Source organism: Papaver somniferum, unplaced genomic scaffold (genome assembly GCF_003573695.1).
Source record: "Papaver somniferum cultivar HN1 unplaced genomic scaffold, ASM357369v1 unplaced-scaffold_29, whole genome shotgun sequence".
Taxonomy (NCBI): domain Eukaryota; kingdom Viridiplantae; phylum Streptophyta; class Magnoliopsida; order Ranunculales; family Papaveraceae; genus Papaver; species Papaver somniferum.
Window position 1 is genome coordinate 2,389,250 of NW_020639929.1, and position 15,935 is coordinate 2,405,184.

A 15,935-nucleotide genomic window follows, 5' to 3' on the forward strand; every position below is an offset into this window, starting at 1 on the left:
TAACTAATCAAAATCATATAAATTTTTTTTAGTTCAATGCAAAAATCATAATAGAGTTGTTGTAATTTAATTAATGGAAATATATCACTTTTACCGAAACAACGGCTTCCTCCATAGCCCCAAGGATTGGGTTTATCTCATCATGATGTTGGGAACACGCTCAAAAGTTGATTTCATTGCTCAAAGTAGGTGTACAAATGATGAAATGGAGAAAATGATGAAAATCGGGTGTTTGCAACGTTTATAATTTTTGCAAAACACTGTTACAAAGAACGATAAAAAGGAACTGTTGTTGTTGTAACTCTGCGACCCTCATGTGGCTGTCGTTGTCACTGTTGATAAAGAACTGCTTCTGGTGGTCTTTTGTTCTTTGTGTTCTTGGTGCAGCAGCAAAAACAGAGTTCTGAAAACTCTTGATTCTCGCCTCCTGAGCTCTCCTCTCGACCCCAAACTCTCCGTCCCTCTTCTCTATGATTCCAGCAATCTATTTATACTCCTCAGCCTCAATTACTCACGCCATAATTCTCAATATTCTTCATTGCACTCGGGCAGTAAAGAAAATATTCTGGGAATATTTTCTTCCTTTTTTCCTCTCCTGCACGCGTCTGGATATGTGCATAGAATCTTTGTTTAACTCCTTCACGTTTCTGAAGCAACCAACGCGTGCGGTACACGTCCAAACTCGCTGTAATCCCGTGACTGTTCCTCTCATGCATGTGCTTCCCTATTTTCTTCTCACGGATTTTTCAGCCAAATTTGATCGAAAAAAACACCCATACCAGCTCTGTTAGGACATATCACAACTACCCATAAAGTTTCAGCGATTGAATCGCACAAAAACTCCTCCAAAATCCGATCGAAAAATCTGCCAGTGAATGAAAATATTTTCCCGCCAAATTTTTTTTTGAAATGTTGAATGTGAAGTGCCCCTATCCTTTTCTGGGGTGCGAATAGTAGATGGGTGTTGAGGACAAATTTGGGCGCTGAGGATGAATTTGGGCTACGCATAATCTTGGGTGTCCCTTAGCCAAATCTAGGGTCCGTATAGCAAATGTCATCCATGGGTCCAAATAGCACTTTTTGAGCAATTTTTTCCGCACAAGTGTATTTCTCCAAAAACACCTACACAAACATAAAAACACCATAATAAGTACAAAATCAAGCACTAGCAATAGAGACACTGAGGACAATTCAGACACAAAAATGTATCTATCAAATATCCCCAAACTTATTAATTGCTAGTCCTCGAGCAAATCTAATATAGAAAATAAAAATGACTACACTTAGCACGTGCAGCAAGCCGTTAAACCACTAGGTGGCCCTAGTGGCGGAGTGTTGTCTCCGGAGGGTTTACCAGAGGTGTACCCACAAAATCTTTACTCCAGACCCTAGCTATCTGCGCAGAACCTTGGAAGGCACTAAAGAATCTCCTTGGTTGGCATACTCTCATTGACTACAGGAGGAAGTACCCTGATGCGAAATTCCAATTGCTGTGCACGAGTTTGCACTCAGCATACTAAAATTCATATATAAGTGACAGAGCTCTACTCAGATAGTTTCTGTACATCATAACCGGAGTCAACCAATCACATGGAAAGATAAAGAATATGGATAAAGAGATGGTTAAAAGTGAACGGTGTTTCCCATATCTGTCTGAAGGCCCCTTCCAAGGTGAACCTATGCTAATGGATTAAGATACCGGTCTGACTAATATCAACACAACTTGCATATACAAGGGGACCAGTGGTCGATAAACCCAACTCTAGGTCAACACAACTGACATATACAAGGGCATCAGTGGTCGACTTTATTGAATTTATTCCGGTTGGTCTAATGGTCTGGTCTCTCTCTCTCTTTTTTTTTATTTTAATGTTGGTATCTCAATCACTTTCTTCCACCCTAGCAAAGGTAACAACTTAAATCGTGTCCCCCACCAAATCACTTAAAAAATAAAAACAGAAGGATTAGGATTCAACGAGATATGGCAAAACTACCATGTTTTTTTAATTCTAACACCTGAGCTCTGTGCTTTTATGAATAGACTCTTTAGATGTTTCCATCTAATCAGATTGGTTCCTCAACTCCTACAACCAAGATGTTCCCATCTACTTAGATTGGTTAGTGCCAACCTTAATAAGCATAAATTTCTAGGATCTGGAGTTTATTTGTTGCAGCTAAGAGCTAACAAAAAGTTTCTTCCCCACCCCCAAACTTAAATCTAACATTGTCCTCAATTTTCTAAGATGAAATGAACAATAAGAAACTGTTACCACTTGATGCATGGAAAAAAGAAATAAAGAGGGATATTACTGTAAGCATGAGTACCTCCCAGGAATTACTAAATTTAAAGTCTTTAGCTAGACATCAAATACCTCAAAAAGGATTGTCACCTTCCAAAGTCATATATCAATAGTCGAAACAATTGTGGGTCCATAAGACCAAATAGAGCTGACACCAGTATGAGACTACTGCACTGATTCAGAAAAATGAAAAGAAGGAGCACGTTGTCATCTAAGGTTTCTGTCAAGACAACTGGGTTTATCTTCGGCGCGTAATTGAAATTCATATGTGTGTCTCGATAAATAGATTCATCCGAAAAACGGGTCTCTAATACCTGGGTTACCTCCTGGACAGTATCAGGAGGATCGGGTTGCGGAGTCTGAAAAGACTCAAGTAATATCTCAGATGTACAAGGCTTGAGTTCCAAGTTAGGGACTCTAATTAGGGATACGATACAATCACAAGAACCATCACTACCCCCGAACTTAGGGTTCATAGACAAACCTCTAACTATTTCTTGAATTTCCGGATCTTCAGAGTCCTTAAAATACTCAAGAGATTCTTCTAGTTCTCTATCCCAAAACTTAGGGTCATCATTATTCTCAGAAAAACCTAAAACTATTGCCTAAATTTCTGGGTCCATGGAATCTTTAAAATACTCAAGATCTTCTTCTAAATATTGATCACATATCCGATCTAAGAGAATGGTTTCCTCAAAATCATCAAAAGAATCTACCAGTAAAGTGTCAAGCCAATTATCCTGAACCAAATCCTGAACTAAAGTGCTAATCATATTCACTTCTTCTAAATCATCGTTCTCAGAAGGTTGTCTAGTAACATTAAAGACATTTAGTTTAGTGGTCATATTACCAAAGGATATGTTCATAAGCCCAGTCCTACAGTTGATGACAGCGTTAGTTGTGGCTAAAAATAGGCGACCTAAAATCACTGGGATTTGACGACTTGGGTCCTGAACATGATGGGTGTCTAGAACAACGAAATCCAAAGGATAAATAAACTTATCAACCTCAATCAGAACATCCTCTATGACACCAAGAGGGACTTTGACAGACCTATCAGCTAATTGTAGTGTCATTTTATTCGGTTTCAACTTACCAAGACCTAGCTGGGTGTATACATGATACGGGAGTAAGTTAAAACTAGCTCCTAAGTCAAGTAAAGCTTTATCGACCATGTGATTACCAACCACAAAAGATATGGTGGGGCATCCAGGATCCTTATGCTTAGGGGGTGTTTGGTTTAGAAGAATGGAACTTACCTGACCAGCTAAAAAAGATTTCTTATGGATATTAAGCTTACGCTTTCGTGTACAAAGATCTTTAAGGAACTTGGCATAAGCAGGCATCTGCCTAATTGCTTCTAATAGTGTAATGTTTATGTTCACCTGCTTAAATGTTTCCATTATCTCGTTGAAAGTCGACTCCTTCGTTGGGGCTAACAAATGTGGATATGGGGCTTTAGGCACAAAGGTAGACCTATCAGGAATTTCTTGGGAATCCTTAGAGACTGTTTCAGTTTCCTCGTCTACGGGCTCCTCTTGGGAAGTACAAGGTGGAACTACAGTATGTCGACTAGGCATGACTACCTTATTGTCTACCGTTTTACCACTCCTAAGGGTTGTTATCGAGTGCACATGGTTTGATGATTTCTCACCAGCTAAAGATATTTGATGGACTCCCCTAGGGTTTGGTTGTGGTTGACTAGGAAACTTTCCTTGTTCTCTCAATGTCTCATTTATCTGACTAACCTGGGTTTTCAACTCGGAAATAGCCTGAGAGTTAGCTTGTACCATATTTTTATTTTCATCTAATCCTTGTGCAACTGATTGCTGAAATTCTAAAGTGTTCCGAGTTAACAAGGCAAGAGACTCTTTTAAACTCATGATTTTCTTATCTGAAGGGATCTGAAACTGTGCCTGAACTGAATGATTCTTAGTATAGCCAAAACCTGGGGGAACCTGAGCATTACTAGACTGACCTTGATTCTGGACCTTGGACCAAGAAAGGTTTGTATGGTTTCTCCATCCAGGGTTATAGGTTTCTGAATATGGGTCAAACTTCTGTTGGTTATCAAACTTAGTGTTGTTATAAAGAGCATTGGCTTGCTATTCAACAACATGGACTTCCCAAAAAGGCTCATTTCTTCCACTACTACCACTAGAATGGCCTAATTCTAAGGGTTCTAACCTTTTGGCTATAGCTAATATTTTGGCATCTGACTCATAAGATCCTTCTACCCTATTAACATTTCCTCTACGTAGAAGAATTTTTTTCTGGGTTCCCTACTATTTTCCCATTGTTGGGTCTTATCGGCGATTTCATTCAAAAATATCATCGCTTCATCAACAGTTTTATTCTCAAACCAACTTGTGTATAAGGACTCGACCATGGTTGTTGTTGAATAATATAAACCCTCGTAGAGAATCTGAACTAACCTAACCTTCTCCAAACCATGATGAGGACATTGAGATATCAAGTCATTGAACCTTTCTAAGTACCTATATAAAGATTCTTCCTCTTGTTGGGAAAAAGTACATATTTGTGTCCTAATAGACGATATTTTATGCCGTGGGAAAAACTTATGTATAAAGGCAGAAGTAAGTTGGTCATAGGTTTCAATTGACTCAAAGTCCAAACTATACATCCAAGATTTGGCTTTATCTTTTAAGGAAAAGGGAATAACCTAAGTTTCTACGCATCATCACTTAGGTTTTTAATTTTCATAGTACTACAAACTTCCTCATATTCCCTAACATGAAAATTGGGGTTCTCATTCTCCTTCCCTAAAAACATTGGGAGCATCTGTAAAGTCCCAGGTTTCAGTTCATAATTTGCCTCGGTTTCAGCTAACTTGATACAAGACGGACGTGAGGTCCTAGATGGGTTTAGCAAAGCTTTCAAAGTTGCCATTTCTGGCACTACAAAAGGACTAGGAGTACTAGGGGTAATTTCCTCACAAAGAGACAGATTCTCAAAACTGAAGTTTCCAAAAACGGGGATCTCAAAAGAAGAGTCTTCGAGCTCCCCGCCTTCACAACAAGAACTACTAGGTTTGTCACTAATCAAACGACCCAGAGTGTTTCTTTTCCAAGCCCTTTAAAAAACTTCGGGCATACACTAGAAAAAGTGCGAAAAAGGAAGGGATTTTCTATGAAAACACAAACAAGGCTGACTCCACCACAGCAAACCTACTGATTTCTAGCAAACAAAAAGCATGATGGCTCCACTTAGATTGTTTCTAGACCAGCTTCTAATCCTTCGAACGGGAATTCGTTACAATTTAAGCAAACCCCTCTGGAATCAATCCGAGTCAAAGTAAGTTGAATATATGCGAGGGAAGCTCGGTGGAGCTTTGATACCCAAGGCCTCACCGGTATTACAAGGAGGCGCAGTCACGCATCCAACTTACAGAAACCGTCAAGAACTTCGAAGTATGCTTAAAAGAGTAACAATATTTTTCTAATGGCTTTCCTGTTAAGCTCGTTACCCTATCGGTCTCGTTCTAGTCAAAATTTTAGGCTTAGGTTCGCGTTTGGTGTCGTTTTCCTAAGGCGGGCAAGAAGAGAACGGTGATGAAATCCGAACCCTTATCTTGTATGGCCAGTCCTTTTCCCTTTACTAGGAAATTAAAGCAGTCGTTTTCAAGTCCTCAACATATATGCATACGAAGGAAGACAGTAACTCGCTGACAGGGGATTCGCGAGTGTTTCGACAAACTTACCTCCCATATCAGACGGGGGATGAACCTTTGTAGTCGACTCGGTCCACGACTCCTATGTCATGTACGAACCCGAGGGGCCGAGGTGATATCGTAATCACCGTCCTTCTCTGCAAACAATTTATATTTAAACTACCCTTCCGTAAGGTTTAAAAAAAATAATGTCCCAAAATTTAAAGTCCAAAGTCCAAAAATATAAAGTGCAAAAGAAAAAGAAAGTCTAAAAAAAAAAATCTACAAAAAGAAAATGTCTCTTTTTTTTTCTCTCTTTTTTATAAAATAAAAAAAAAATCTTCTTCTTTCGCTCCTTTCGCTTTTCCTTTCACTCGAAGTCTTTAAGTATTCACCAAAAGCTTTGGCAAAATTTTCTTTCGCTCCAAATTCCGAATTCTGTAAGAAAAAGACAAAAACCCAAAAACATAAAGAAGAAGAAATAAAATAAAAACCTAAAAAAAAATAAAATCTAAAAACTCTAGCCTAAAGACAAGTCCCCGGCAGCGGCGCCAAAAATTTGATGTGTTTTCAAAGTTGTTGTAGTAATATGATTCGTTCAAGACTTGTGAAAGCAGATTTTTAGATTTTTTTAATAAATAAAAATAGCGAACTAAATTAAAAAATGTTGTGAAAATTATGGAGAGAACGGAGTTAGGATTCCACCATTAGTTGATATTAGTGATTTAATAAAATAATAATTATGCAACTCAACATTCAAATTGATTTTAATAGTATTGCCAAGACATGTAGATTTCCAAAAGAATAGATGTTAATCCAAGCATAGAATATCAAAACCCTAAAGCAAGCATATTCTATCAAGAGAAAATACACCTAACTAATCAAAATCATATAAAAAAATTTTAGTTCAATGCAAAAATCATAATAGAGTTGTTGTAATTTAATTAATAGAAATATATCACTTTTACCGAAACAACGGCTTCCTCCATAGCCCAAAGGATTGGGTTTAGCTCATCATGATGTTGGAAACACGCTCAAAAGTTGATTTCATTGCTCAAAGTAGGTGTACAAATGATGAAATGGAGAAATTGATGAAAATCGGGTGATTGCAACGTTTATAATTGTTTCAAAACAATGTTACAAAGAACGATAGAAAGGAACTGTTGTTGTTGTAACTCTGCGACCCTCGTGTGGCTGTCGTTGTCACTGTTGATAAACGACTGCTTCTGGTGGTCTTTTGTTCTTCGTGTTCTTGGTGCAGCAGCAGAAACAGAGTTCTGAAAACTCTTGATTCTCGCCTCCTGAGCTCTCCTCTCGACCCCAAACTCTCCGTCCCCCTTCTCTATGATCCCAGCAATCTATTTATACTCCTCAGCCTCAATTACTCACGCCATAATTCTCAATATTCTTCATTGCACTCGGGCAGTAAAGAAAATGTTCTGGGAATATTTTCTTCCTTTTTTCTTCTCCTGCACGCGTCTGGATATGTTCATAGAATCTTTGTTTAACTCCTTCACGTTTCTGAAGCAACCAACGCGTGCGGTACACGTCCAAACTCGCTGTAATCCCGTGATTGTTCCTCTCATGCACGTGCTTCCCTATTTTCTTCTCACGGAATTTTCAGCCAAATTTGATCGAAACAAACACCCATACCAGCTCTGTTAGGACATATCACAATTACCCAAAAAGTTTCAGCGATTGAATCGCACAAAAACTCCTCCAAAATCCGATCAAAAAATTTGCCAGTGAATGGAAATATTTTCCCGCCAAAATATTTTTTTGAAATGTTGAAGATGAAGTGCCCCTATCTTTATCTGGGGTGCGAATAGTAGATGGGTGCTGAGGACAAATTTGGGTGCTGAGGATGAATTTGGGCTACGCATAATCTTGGGTGTCCCTTAGCCAAATATGGGGTCCGTATAGCAAATGTCCTCCAGGGGTCCAAATAGCACTTTTTGAGCAACTTTTTCCGCACAAGTGTATTTCTCCAAAAACACCTACACAAACATAAAAACACCATAATAAATACAAAATCAAGCACTAGCAATAGAGACACTGAGGACAATTCAGACACAAAAATCTGTCTATCAAATACCTCCAAACTTATTATTTGCTAGTCCTCGAGCAAATCTAATATAGAAAATAAAAATGACTACACTTAGCATGTGCAGCAAGCCGTTAAACCACTAGGTGGCCCTAGTGGCGGAGTGTTGTCTCCGGAGGGTTTACCAGAGGTGTACCCACAAAATCTTTACTCCAGACCCTAGCTATCTACGCAGAACCTTGGAAGGCACTAAAGAATCTCCTTGGTTGGCATACTCTCATTGACCTGAGCACGTGAAGCAAGACATTAAACCACTACCGTCCTGACGTCTGGGTCAAAATATTAGATCGAGGATTGTTTGAGGGTGAAAACGATTTCTGCTGATTTTGGTAATTTCGGGTGTGTGGGTGAGAAACGAGTTTAAATCCTAAACAATGAACTGCAAGGGAGTACTTTAGATTCGAGAGGTCAATCTTTACAAATCCGGTCTAAATCAAGAAATGACCGTTCCATACTTGCTTCGGTCACAAAGTGAAGGAGAAGGGTTGGTTTTGGTGAGGGAAGCGAAGAGAGTGTTGAGACCAGAATAGTTGATTCTGGAAGAGTAGTTGTTTCACGACTTGTATCAGAAAGTGGGAAGCTAACATATGGTAAACTAGCAAATATTTTCTGAGTTTTGTATCCTCCTGACCTGAACTTGTTGTTCGGTGGAAATAGGTAAGACCTATTTATACAAGTTGAAGTGAAACGTACTCTAGTCTCGTAAGAAATGGAAAACGGATGAGTAAATGGGAGGAGGTGGTAACCGGTAAATCCTGGAATTGATGTTCCATAAAAGAAAGCGTTTCACCATTACTGCATGTATTTACTAACCTCCTCATCCTTATGACACTGTCTTATAACGGGCGTAGTGTACGCCGCACGCTGTAAACCGCCAAACTAATACCCAATGAGCATCCCATAATTTGTGACATGTGTTGATGTCTCGAGTGTTTTCGTGGAAAACATGTAGCATGTTTTTGTTCGGCAACTTGAGCTTGGGAGACTTGCCGGCTCAGTGGTGACCTTTCACGGTCGAGATTTTGCATCTTGAGAGGAAGGGTAGTCGTTGATTATTGCAACCCTTCGTTTGGTAGCCAGTGGCATGAAATCATGCCCAGTACGGCTTTAATATGGCCTAGTTTAGGCGCGGCCAAAAGTTAGGGTTTTGGATTTGTTTGCGCGACCAAACTAGGGCTTGGCGTCGGGCCAAAGGTTTCCATGCGTTAGCTAGTAACCTTGGACAGCTAAGATCTGCATCTTAGATGGAAAAGTGGTCGTTGATCTTCGCAAGCCTTTTTTTTGGTAGCCGCATAGGTAAGGACGGCATGGTATGGCGCGGAAAGGTGGTTGGAATGCCATTGGCACATGTGGCATGGCTGGCATGCTTTGGCGCGGTTTGGGCGTGGCCAAAACAAAGGTTTTGGCGTTGGGCCAAAGGTTACCATGCGTTGGTTGGCGACCTTGGACGGATAAGATTTTCATCTTAGATGGAAGGATGGTCGTTGATCGTCGCCAGCCTTTGTTTTGGTAACCTCATAGGGAAGGCCGGCATGGTATGGAGCGACAAGGTGGCTGGCATGCCATTGGCACATGTGGCATGGCCGGCATGCCTTGGCGCGGTTTGGGCGTGAGCAAAACTAAGGTTTTAGGACAAAGGTTACCATGCGTTGGTTGGCGACCTTGGACGGCTAAGATTTGCATCTTAGATGGAAGAATGGCCGTTGATCGTCGCAATCCTTTGTTTTGGTAACCGCATAGGGAAGGCCGACATGGTATTGCGCGGCAAGGTGGCTGGCATGCCATTGGCACATGTGGCATGGCCGACATGCCTTGGCGCGGTTTTGGCGTGACCAAAACTAGGGTTTTGGCGTTTGGACAAAGATTACCATATGTTGGTTGGTGACCTTGGACGGTGGATATTTGCATCTAAGATGGAAGGGTGGTCGTTGATTGTCACGCCTTCGTTTTGGAAGCCGTGAAGGGAAGGCCGTCATGGTTTAGGCGCGGCAAGGTGGCTGGCACGGCATGCCATTGGCACATGTGGCATGGTCGGCATGCCTTGGTGCGGTTTAGGCATGGAAAAAATTAGGGTTTTGGCGTTGGGCCAAAGGTTACCATGTGTTGGTTGGTGAACTTGGACGGCTAAGATTTGCATCTAAGATGGAAGGGTGGTCGTTGATTGTCGCACGCCTTCGTTTTGGCAGTCGTGAGGGGAAGGTCGGCATGGTATGGTTTAGGCGCGACAAGGTGGATGGAACGGCATGCCATTGGCACCTGTGGCATGGTCCGCATGCCTTGGCGCGGTTTAGGCGTGGCCAAAACTAGTGTTTTGGTGTTAGGTCAAAGGTTACCATGCGTTGGTTGGTGACTTTGGACGGTTAAGATTTGTATCTAAGATGGAAGGGTGGTCGTTGATTGTGGCACGCCTTCGTTTTGGCAGCCGTGAAGGGAAGGCCGACATGGTATGGTTTAGGCGCGGCAAGGTGGATGGCACGACATGCCATTGGCACATGTGGCATGGTCGGCATGCCTTGGCGTGGTTTAGGCGTGGCCAAAACTAGGGTTTTGGCGTTGGGCTCAAGGTTACCATGCGTTGACTGGCGATCTTGGACGGCTAAGATTTGCATCTAAGATCACTACACCAAATTCTGGGATTAGGAACAGAAATGAGCCGTTACTAAAATGGGTTGTAACGGTTGTCTCCTGTTTCACAAAGAGGTGTTACATTTTTCTTGTAACTGCAATGGGACCTTTACGAATTTTGGTTTGTAACGGATTTTGTAACAGTTTTCACCGTTACTACGTGGTGAGTCGTAACAAGCATGATCCGTTACGAAAGTTTTGTAACCACACAGTCGTTCACGGAATAGTCGTTACGATCTTTTTTGTAACAGCAGAAAAGTTACTGCTTGTCAACATTGACCGGGTCAAAATTGGTCAGACCAATACTGACCAGGGCAATATTGACCGGCAGTACATTTTCCACCGGAAATACAAATAACCTGCATTTCTTTCATTCTACCGTAGTTTATTAATTCAATTCATATCAATATTCATTGGATTCATACCACATTCAAATTCAACCAATCAATTCACATCAGAAAAGAACATCAATTCTTCCAAGTATAATTTCATCTCAAAAACTACATACAACTTACTCAAAACTTGTAGATACTTATCAAAACTTGCAGATAGTTTCCAAGCATTCTTCATCAAGTTCTCCGTAATCCCTGACTTATTCATATGGATAATGACCAGGCCGCTTGCAGTTTCTGCACAAAGAATCTGGCCTGCACAAGGTAGAAAAAAAAATTAAAACCGCTAAGAAGCCAAGATTTAAATATACATGCAATTTCAATATGAGATACCTTGTATGTTGTTGTTTGTGCAGCTAGACCAAGTGCAGAAGCATCCAATTATGTTCTGATCTTTTGATCACCTCACTAAGTCATCCTTTTCTATGTTAATACATGAGAAAGCAAATTATTGTGTTAATTCCACGATCTTCGATATACATATTCTTCCTAGGATATTGGATAACAAACCTTGTCAACATCCATATGACTGTGCTGTACGTTCCAATCTCAGATGTTAATATATGGCAGGTGTAGTGACTATGATGAAGATAATACTGCGGTCTGCAAAGAGTCATGCCATGTCTACCATAGGGATCATATGATCCTGTAATCCTGTTGCATCAGAAAAAATAAAACAAAATGAAGCCTATTATGTTCCAATCTCAGCTGCTAATACATGGCCTGCTATTTGTACTCAAGGAGTTGATAAAGAAAAGTAGAAATGAACATGGCTAATAATAACACATCAAGACTCTATATCATCACACAAAAGAACAAAGTTACAAAAGAAACCTCCTAACATATTGAACAGGAGAACAGTGCAGTGCAGGTAAAGCTAATACAGTAGTGTAGGATAAGACTCATCCTACACCACTACATTAGGTTAACCTGCACGGCACTTACAGCCCAACTTAGACGTAAGCAAACCAAACTAGTGCCTAATTCCTTAATATAATACCTGCAATTGCAAGTGAGGGAATCTTTCTATATAACGAACTCATACAACTTGAAGCGTAAACTTAAAACGAATATACAAATGCCAGATACTGACATAACCAAACATAAATAGTAAAAGTCTACAGGCTTATCAAAAAAGCAGAAGTACCTGGAATGGGAGGGACATGCGGCCAATCTACACACTCATTATCATTAACACAGAAACACCGACAATATAGTGCTCCCCGATATGAAAGTTGCCAATAGAGATTTATCGTTCAGATTTGTCATCATATTGTGGTAGATATGGAGAAGGAAACAAACATCATCAGCAGCAGCTCGGACCATTTGTTCAGTAAATGGTCTGTATGTCCAAAATATAGGATCCTAGAGAAAACCAAGGCATTCAACTTAAGTATCTGACTGAAAGAAAGAGAGGTAACTACACTACCAAAATTAAAAGACAGTTGGCAGTTAACACCAACCTTCCTTAATAGAACTCGCACTTCTTCCTTCTCAAAATATGATACGCCTGTAATTACATACAGAAATTAAAAACCAAAACGAAAGCTATAAGCCCCAGAGAAAATGCTAAAAGCCAATAACGATACAACTACTATCATAAAACTGATATAGTACCACAATAACGTGGATATGCAAGGAGGGTTACAAAAGATATGTAATCATCTGGTGTCCTCGCCTTCCCCTCTTGCTCTTCAATCAGAGAATAAGCTATCTGAATGAGAAGATCAGAACTAATGTCATTTTATTTTAAAGCACAGAGATCCCTTACACAATAGATCAAGAGGTCAAGATGAAAAACTGTATCGACAGAAAATTGAAAGGATGCTCCAGTTTCAATGTCAATCAATGTTAACTAAAGTCACAGACACAAGTACGAATGGATTGTTCTTTTACTTATTCAATATCTCTGTTTCACCTAACTTTTCAAAATTTTGGCAACTCACACAAGCACAACATCTTCAACTAGGAAGCAATTAGAAGCAATTGGTCTGATGATTTCTACAGTCCCGCAATCACATAATGCCCTGCATGATAAAAGAATTGGTAAAGGCATCAGCCGATTTCACTGCAGTACATTGATACAGTCGTTGGGGAGATGATACTAATGACCTGAGTTAGAAATACGTCAACACTAAATTGTTTATTGATAAAAAAATACAATAATAACAGAAGAATTGTGTAGAATGAAATTGAAATTTTCAAACAAGCTTATCCTAGATTTCAACCACTATGTTTTTAACAAGCTTACCCTTCCATGTCATTCCGACCATATGAAGCCTACTACACCACAAAGTGAAGAAGGAATTCGAACTGAGCCTGCGTATTAATAAAAATTGCATTCTGAATAAGAAGAATATTCTTAATATGTGTCATGCGGAAAGCCAATATGTTACTGGTCCAACCTCCACCATCAGTTCCAAGTGCGGCCGAACATAATCCAGAAGCTACAATTGCTGCTGGACCCGAGGAAGATCCACCAGTATATCTGTCTAGGGATTGAGGGTTTCTCGCTGTTCTGTAAGGAAGAAGCATTGAAAAATATAAATATCATAATCACTAATTCAACATTTTATACAAACTCGACATATATCAGATCAACCTACCCATAATTAGGATTATTTCCAGTTGTTCCAAGGTCCAATTCGTGCATATTTGCTTTCCCAATGAGAATCGCACCACAACTTCTTAATTTTGACTGGGCGGACTTCGTGGAACCATGTTGTCGCACTTGTGGTTATAGTTTAGTGAGAAACTTCGAACAAAGTCCAACGGTATAACAGTTAGACAAACAAACAACAACTCGCTCTACGTATCAATACAACACTACACACTGATGAAAGCTTACCAGATGGGTATGCAGAGCAGTCTATATCATCCTTGATTGCCACAAAAATTCCATCCAAGATAGTCATTGGGTTTCCTGCAGAACATGTATCCATTACCAGTAAATACAAGATTACACGAACAAAGGTGTACACTGTACCTCAATTAAAAACAACATACGAAATAAAATTAAACTAACCTCACATAATTCTGTCGGTATAATTCCACCACTCCACCACTCTCATCTTTTTCATCATCTTAATCAGTCTATATCATCCTTGATTGCCACAAAAATTCCATCCAAGATAGACATTGGGTTTCCTGCAGAACATGTATCCATTACCAGTAAATACAAGATTACACGAACAAAGGTGTACACTTTACCTCAATTATAAAAAACATACAAATTAAAATTAAACTAACCACACCTAATTCTGTTGGTATAATTCCACCACTTTCATCTTTTTCATCATCTTAATCATTCACTTCTGTTTTGATTTGTTGGGTTCATCTTCATTCTCATCCTCTGCTTCAGAATCTACTCAATCCACAGAACCACCTCCACCTAAAGCTGCTACAGCTCCTACAAATCAACTAAAAACCAAATTTTCAATTGATAACTAAAACACAGAAAAATAAAACAGAGGAAAACTAAAATTAAACTAACCTCACCTAATTATGTTGGTATAATTCCAACATAATTCATGTTTTAAACAAAATCCCTAATTTTCAAAACCCTGAAATCAATTTTATAAAAACCCTAAATTTCAATGTTGCGATTAAACCAAAATTTAAAAAAATAGAAAAATGATGTTTGGGTTTGAAGAACTGACCCATTTTGACGATCTATGATCTTTACTGAAGCCTTTTTCTCTCGATTTGTATGGTCTAAAAAACCAAATTGGGTCAATGAGTTATCTTCATCTTCCTTCAATGACATCAAATCATCTTCAAATCAGCATACATGACAAATCGAAAAAACTAAAACCCTACAGATGATGAAAGACTTGTACAGATCTATGAAATCAAAATCCTAAACTAGATTAACAGACGATGAAAAACCCTAAGATTGAAAAACTGATTATGATAACAGAGAGAGAAAAGATATGAAAAATGAGAAGAAAAGTCGATGATTGAAGATGATTGAGAGGTTTCTGTGATGTTTCTCGGCTGTAGATTATTGAAGATGAAGTTTCGCTAAGGTTTCAAAGAATAGAGGGTGGAGGCTAGGGCTGCACAAGACCCGCCCACGATACCCAAACCCACCCGTACCCGCTAAGTCCGTGGGTTTTTAATCCATACCCGCCCGTTGTGGGTGCGGGGTTGGTTATGAAAAAAAAACCCGCTGTCTGTGGATGCGAGGTTGGTTTAAGCTAATACCCGCCCATACCCGCCCAAAAACCCGCAGATTATATACCATTAGATAAAACTAATCCTAGTCGTCCATTATGAAACCCTAATACTAGTAGATAGGATAACTGATAACCCTCATTCACTTTCTACACTCTTCTCTCTGTTCGGCCTCTCCTCTTCTTCCTCCTCAGTTCTTCTTCTTCACCTACGAACGACAATTATCAGAAATCTTCACCAGAAATCGACAACAACAACTTCGAATCTTCACCAGAAATCGACAACAATCGAAAAATCAACAGATTCAACACTTAATCTTCATCTGTGAACTTCCTAGATATGAATATTTTGGGGGTTTTGGTTTTTTTTCTCACTTAATCAAGGAGAATAGAAGTTACTCTAAATACTTGAATATAAAGCGGGTTTAAACCGTTTAAACCCATACCCGCCCAACCCGTAGCGGGCGGGTAACAAAACCCGCCCGCTGTTTGTGGGTGCGGGGTTGGTTATGAAAAAAAAAACCCGCACTATGTGGATGCGAGGTTGGTTTTAGCTTATACCCGCCCATACCCGCCCATGTGCAGCCCTAGGTGGAGCAGAAAAGGAGAAAAGAGAAATGAGAAATGAAAATTCGATCTGTCGATTCTCACCAAGGCATGGGATGAAAT

At 39.7% G+C, this 15,935-nt stretch overlaps 1 long non-coding RNA gene across 6 annotated transcripts; it reads right to left on the reverse strand.

The window, feature by feature from the left end:
- Positions 1-11,128: 11,128 nt before the first annotated feature.
- On the reverse strand, positions 11,129-15,077 carry LOC113341459. 6 transcript variants are annotated; one of them, XR_003355933.1, is made up of 14 exons: positions 14,751-15,077; positions 14,346-14,511; positions 14,117-14,238; positions 13,940-14,014; positions 13,698-13,846; positions 13,497-13,609; positions 13,343-13,410; positions 13,038-13,118; positions 12,709-12,805; positions 12,555-12,601; positions 12,239-12,456; positions 11,602-11,745; positions 11,425-11,514; positions 11,129-11,346 (listed from the first exon to the last, which is right to left on the reverse strand). It is a non-coding gene; the product is annotated as an uncharacterized LOC113341459 (long non-coding RNA). The 6 variants fall into 6 exon arrangements; XR_003355934.1 differs by having other exon boundaries at positions 13,698-14,014; positions 14,346-14,500; XR_003355937.1 differs by having other exon boundaries at positions 12,740-12,805; positions 13,698-14,014.
- Positions 15,078-15,935: the final 858 nt, after the last annotated feature.